Genomic DNA, 6,984 nt, shown 5'->3' with positions numbered 1-6,984 from the left:
CAAATTACTAGATCGTATGCACGCAAAATAGAATCAACTATATTTTTTGCCCATGTTGTCCAATTATTATTGAACTAGCTTCCAAAAACATTTATCATGGGCTAAAAGTTTCTATGGATATGTTTAGTTAGTAATACACTAGAAACTATTGTTTAGATATTTGTTATAGTGTATGGTTTAGAATTATCTAACATGATATCTAATGGCAGTAAATACATCATACAATTCAAATTTAGCTGAAGCAAAAAAATCATTGACATACATTTCAATTATATAAAGTTCACATTATTAATATTTTTTAGCAAGATTGTCATGCGGTTAATTATGATAGATAAATAATACAAAATTATGCCCATCAAAACTATATCATGGTATATTACAAAACTATGATAATATACAATTTATTTAAATAAGTATAAAAATTTGGCATAAAATGTCCATTCATGCTACAACTGGCCCAATTTTGTGGGGAGCACCCAGGAGCAGACCGAAGGATCGCCGATAAGGGCGACCTGGTTCAAGTGGGATTTGCGCTCGCCAACTCCAAGCCTGGGCTCGATCCAGACTCTTTCTCAATATTTCAGTTCAATATCCTTTTTGACTACATGGCAAGGAACTCTACCAACAAAAACATCAGATTCCTAAGAGATAAGGCAAAGCCGAACCTTGATGATCATGCCAGCAGAGGTATCAACATCCGAAATTTCATCAATGGTATCAGCAGCACCTTGGGTATATTGGGAAACAGAAACATTATATGGATCATGTTTCAAGGATATTCAGATTTTGGTTACATGATCAGGGCAGTCTAGGATACCTCTGTTCTAACACCATTCCAAACAGAGATCATCTAGTTGGCAAAAGGGTATTTCCTAAGTTACGATCTAAAACTTGTCCTCAGTCTCGTAATTCGCTATCAGAAGCCCAACTGAAGCGTGCGTGAGAGTGCGAGTCTGGAGGGTCTGGCTTAAGTCCGGGGAAGAGAAGCGGACAAGAGCATGGATCGGGCTCGGACGCCCACCTGGCACTTTGGTGCTTTCGTCGGATGATGTTGATGGATCGAATAGCCGCATATCTGAGATATGATGTTACAAGAACATCATCTACGGGGTGGAAAATCCCTGCCCGGTAGAACTGATGTAATTCAGATGTCGATCATGTGCATGTTTGGGTCTCCAATTTCGATAAGCAGATTAGGACATCACTTGCTCCCTAGACATGCAGTGTATGTTGACCGCTGAGGTTCAGTTCACCAATTCAACCATCAATCAGCTCAACTCATATACTCAAGCACGCACAGAGGTGTCCCGAAGCAAGGCGGGCCTGACACTTGGCTTCTCGGACCATTACAGTTGTTTGGCCTTTGAAGAATTTGGATCTTTCATGTGCAAGGATAACATGGTGCAGGAGATGAGTAAGGGAGACCAAGAGTTACCCCAACAATGCTAGGAGGGCTGCTTACCAGCATGAGGTCTCTCCACAATCCCAACGTGATTTGGTTGTCGTCGAGCAGAGTGTGCTTCCTCTACCTGAGTAGTGTGCTGACAAGGTGCCTCCACCTGGAGGAGCATGGCTTCTTCGGCCTTTGGAGTTGCTTATTCCTCTTTGATCGAGAACAGGTCACCGAAGGAAGACCTGGGGGCAGAGGGCCGTCATCACCCTGCGGCGGCTGCTTGCAACCTTTAAGTGCACATGAACAAGTGTGTTTCGGTTTAGTTCAGCTGGGTTCCGAAGAGATGCTGCTCTTAGAAACTATACAAACATGAAGAATTATGGCCCTCCCCTCCCCTAAGACTGAGAGTCAAGCTGAAATTGTGAAGTCTGTGTAAAATATTACTCTAGTTATACAATACAATGCATACATGCACATGAAGAATTATGTTCCCTCCCCTAACAGTCAAGATGCCATTGTTTTTGTTTCTGAATTTTTAGTTACAAGCAGGGTCCTATGGAGAAAGACGATATGAGCTATGGATAGGGCATCAGTCAAAACTCCAGCTTATTGTCGCTGCCTATGCTCATAATCAAAATGATATGATGGTTATTACGGTTACTGGCTATGGATGCAGGAATGGTTGTATTATTGTGCTTGGTACATAGTGCATGATCAGTTCCTGCTGATCCCTGTGTCATTCTTCGATCCTCTATTGGTCCTCTGTTCTCCTCTGCTTGGATTGAAGTTGAATTAGACGAACTGCTCCTCTGCTCTGTCAAAGACGGTGAAAACCTACTTGAGAACCTACTGTCATTGTGAACAACCAAACAAGAATGCAATCAAGAAAGTTCATTCACAAAGATAGAAAAGAGTAGTCATTTTGCTTAACTTCACCGTGCATAGTGCAGCAAGACTATTCAGTCCAGTTTCAAACCTGGTTAATGCTAGAGAAGCCAGAAAAGCATCCATGATTCAATACTCTGCCATCTGCCATGGCCAATGTATAATAGAAACAATATGTTATCAAAAACACAAGAAATTTCTTTCCCTTTTTCTTATGATATGATGGTGAGGTAAATCACTAGTAGAAAACTGCCAAAATCCAAGAAAGTGTTTACCGGACAAACTAGTTTTACTAGACCGGTGTGTGCCCCAGCAATGCAGCTTGTTTGGGGCCTCCGGGTTTAGATGTTAGATTTTGGTGTGATGTCTGTTTGGTATTAGGCACGGACTATCGGCATCCCTTAATCAAGTGAATATGAGTAGCGCAGATGTTGCTAAGATGGTTGCTTCAGACTGCTTGATGTATTACTTTGCAAGGCCTTGCGAATAATTAATAAAATGGTTGCATGCATCGCCTAGATGCAGAGGCCGGGGATCATCCTCCTTTTCTAAAAGAAAATGAACGATTTGGTAATAGATGCGAACATTTTTTTAAAATACACTATTAACAAATTTCAATACACGATGATTTTTCTAAATACATGATGTTTTTAAACATGACTTTTTGATACACGAATAATCTTTTTAATACATTATGAATACTTTTTATACAAGATGAACCTTTTTTATTGCACTTCGAGAATTTGTTAAATAGATGCTGACCATTTTTCTATACACGATGAACATTTTTAATATACACAATGAAGATTTATTAATACTATAAATTGTTTTGAACACGTGATGATTCTTTTAATACACGATGAACATTTAAAAAATACATGATGCACATTTTAGAACTCGAATGGATGTAGTCTATGATCTACTCTTGAGTACTACTACTGTGAAGTCTGGATTCCAATGTTGAGTGTCTTTTTTGGGGGAAAAAGGAGGTTAAAACCCCCGGCCTCTGCATCAATCGATGAATACGGCCATCTTTATTTATTATTCAACATAGGTCTAACAAGAACATACATCAAGCCAACCAAAACCACCACTCACACCTACAAAACTCGATAATGTGGATATCTCTCATCCAATGTTGAGTGCTGCTAGCTGCAGCCAATAATTTGCTCGAGTACAAGTGCTAAGTGTGAATTTCAATCTCGAGCAGCGTTAGTTGTAGTCATGTGCTCTCGGTATTATTTTTTCTCAAATTTAAGTGCCGAATGAACAAAGAAAGAGAGTGCTAAGTGATTTTAATTTGTGCAGTTTCAGAATAATATATAGGACTGTTGGTTTTTAACCTTGGTTGCCATTGTTTCTATTTGTAATGGACTGAAGAATGACTCATGCTGTTTGTGCTGTCGGCTACCTAAAAAACTCAAGTCTCAATCGTTGTTTTACTTGGGCCAATGTCAAGCGTTGGATCTTAAATAGATGGTTAATATATGGGGGAATGTTACAACATGACTTGCAGTAGGCAAGTCACTGGATCTCAGTCCACTGTGCGGGTTCTGTCCATACAAAGTGGAGGGTTTTTTTTTTCTTTTTGCAAAAATGTGCCCGCAACAAGTATTCTAGGCCCTGCTTCGATGGCCATTTTGGCTTTCTGCCTGTATTAAGATACAGTCTTACCGGGCCACCAACGAAATACCGTCGGAAAAAATAAGGATCTCTGGAGACGCTAATTTCTTAGAGCATCTCCAGCAGACCATGTATATCAGCTGCCCTTATATCGCGGATAAGGGCCGATAAATTAGAGATTTGAGGGGCGAAATCTTCTACAGCCGAACAGAGCCCATATCTAAAACCATAAATTTTAAAAACAAGCATTCCTGGATGAAAATGAAGAACGCATACTACATTCATAGTTTGATCATAGGTACATTTCGATAGTTATATTGTGATTTCTACATTCATACTACATTGTGGTGCGGCCAAACCCTAAACTAGGCCAAAGTGAAGGTCACCGGAGCTCTTCGGGTGTGGCGGCGGCGACGACGACGCTCACTCATCGTCGTCGGAGGAGACAAGGTCGATGTACTTCTTGTCTTGCTCCTCCTGCTTGCGGCACCATGTTGCCTGCTTCGCGTTGAATTCACAATAAGTAGAGAGGCCAAAGAGGCTGCTCACTGGTGTGCTAGAGAGAGCCTTGTGAGTGCCTCGAATGTAACTTCTTTTGATGTTTTCCCTGTTTCATTGATTGCCTTGGTGCAATCAGATGTAAACCGTCAAATTAATGAATAAAGGCCTTTGAGGATGGTTCTCAAAAACAAATTATTAGTATCCGGCCATTAGCAAACACGTAGGCCTGACCTCTACGATATCTAGTAGTTTCAAATAGCCCAAGCCCAAAATTTACAGCCCACAGGGCCACGTGATCTGCTGGTCTGCATATTACTTATCGATCGGTTGGACCAATACAGACACAATACACCGCTTTGTCATCGGTTTGCTCGACTCCATCCTCAATCGTCCCCGCCGCCGCCACGCAGCTAGGGCTTAATCGATCGGCAGACCTGTCGCACGAGCATCATTGACGACCTGACTGACGAAGGTGCAGATTCCGCACGTCTGATACGAGTTTACCAGAACTCCACAAGCTGATCTACTAATTGGCAAACATCTCCTCCTCTCGGCTCCTACATCAAAACTTGTGGATCTGTCTAATCTCAACCTAAGGTATGCTACATAGTATGATATATTAATTTTACATTTAGATTATACTCCCTCCGTTTCAAAATAGATGATTCAACTTTATACTAACTTTAATACAAAATCAGTACAAAGTTGGGTCATCTATTTTAAAACTGAGGGAGTACAAACTAATTGCTCGGTCGTTTTGCAAACTAAAACAGCTTGTAAAATGATCGTATATTATGGTCGGAGGGAGTACTAGTTAGAATCAATTACAAATAGTAAATTTGTTTTTGTAGTAACTAGAAAGTGTTAAGAAGAAGAGACCACCAATAATAAACAATTGAGTCCATTTGTTTAAGAGGCGTAACCCGCTATTTAAAACTATGAAATTTAGGAGTGAAATCATTACAGAGTTTACGTCTGATGGTTTGATGGGCCTGTTGTGCGTAGATATACATCTAAGCCAATAAAAAAACTGTAGCTATTTTAATGTAATTATAAAACAAATATTGTAATTGTTTATATGATATCGACGCTATATTTAAGAATTGATATACGGTGGTGCTGCATTTGGTGCACGTCCATTTTCCTCTTCGCCCCCTCTATGTTCAAATTCTGGCTCCGCCTCTGCGGGCCACCGTAAAATCTTTTACGCACGAGCGACTATACGGGCTCTGATCTAGCCCAAAAAACAAACCAAACCCGTATGGTCGCCGGATTTGTATAGTTCGCACGAATATAAGGGGTCTGTTATGGTTGGATATCTCCACCGGTCGTTTTGGTTTCCGGCTCAAAATAACTATTGGCCGGAAGTTACAGCCGAAAGTTAAATACGCGTATATTGAATTACAACCATACCAAACGCGGCCTAAACGACCAACCAACTATGTTTTTCTAGCTGGAGGGGAGAAACAATCCAGAGCCGTATTTTTCGCTGGTTTTGGCCTAAAGAACGGCCATCCAAGCTGCCTTAGTCCTTGGCATTGAATGATTAGTAGTTTCTCTTATTCCTCCATGTATCCCAACCTTTAACTACTTAAGAGGATCTGCAACCGAACTTACAAATCTGATATATCAAACGCCTGCGGATACGACCGGACATGCCCTCGGACAGTGATCGATCACATCTCAAATTAGCCACTCTACATCCGAGTCTCTCATATTTCAGCCCCTAGATCTATACAAAGCATGCAAAAAAAATCATACATACTACATATTAAGAACTACTCTAGCTAATCTTCATCGTCGGAGATGTCCACGACGTCGGTGGCGGGCGCGAGGTGAGTAAGGATGACAATGGATAGGGTATGGGCAGGGTAGAGCAATACCATACCCATACCCGTATAGTCAGTGGGTACAAAATTCTACCCATACCCGTACCCATAGGTATGAAACTTTACCCATACCCATACCCGATGGGTACCCGGCGGGTAGAACAAATAGTACACGAGTTGTTCACATTTTTACACTCATTGATAGCACATTTGATAAAAAAAAACAATTATCTTAGCTCAATAACAGGTACTCCCTCCGTTCCAAAATAGATGATCCAACTTTGTACTAACTTTAGTACAAAGTTGGGTCATCTATTTTGAAACGGAGGGAGTACATGAGTATAACATACTCAAAAGTCAATAGGAGTAGACAAGTCACATGACAAGTTAATGATTAATTAACGACAACTTAACATTAATTCACAAGAGGGCAGGGTATGGGTATACCTGCGAGTACAAGGCTATACCCGTACCCTACCCATGCACTTAACGGGTAGGGTATGGGTCCTACCCATGGGTATAAAAGTGTGTCCGTACCCTGCCCATGCGGGTACGGTACCCGCGGGTACCTGTACCCGTGGGTAAAATTGCCATCCTTAGAGGTGAGCGGATGCATCAAAGTCCAAACTAAATTGTGGCAAAAAAATCAATTACAAAGTAAGTAGTGGCAAATTGTCAAAGTCCAAAGTAAGTTGTGGCAAAAAGAAAATCAAATTCCCCATATATAACATAGTAAAAATCAAAGGCGCATAA

Source organism: Triticum urartu, chromosome 2 (assembly GCF_003073215.2).
Source record: "Triticum urartu cultivar G1812 chromosome 2, Tu2.1, whole genome shotgun sequence".
Taxonomy (NCBI): domain Eukaryota; kingdom Viridiplantae; phylum Streptophyta; class Magnoliopsida; order Poales; family Poaceae; genus Triticum; species Triticum urartu.
The sequence above is the reverse complement of the archived record's forward strand: the minus strand, read 5'-3'. Positions refer to the sequence as shown.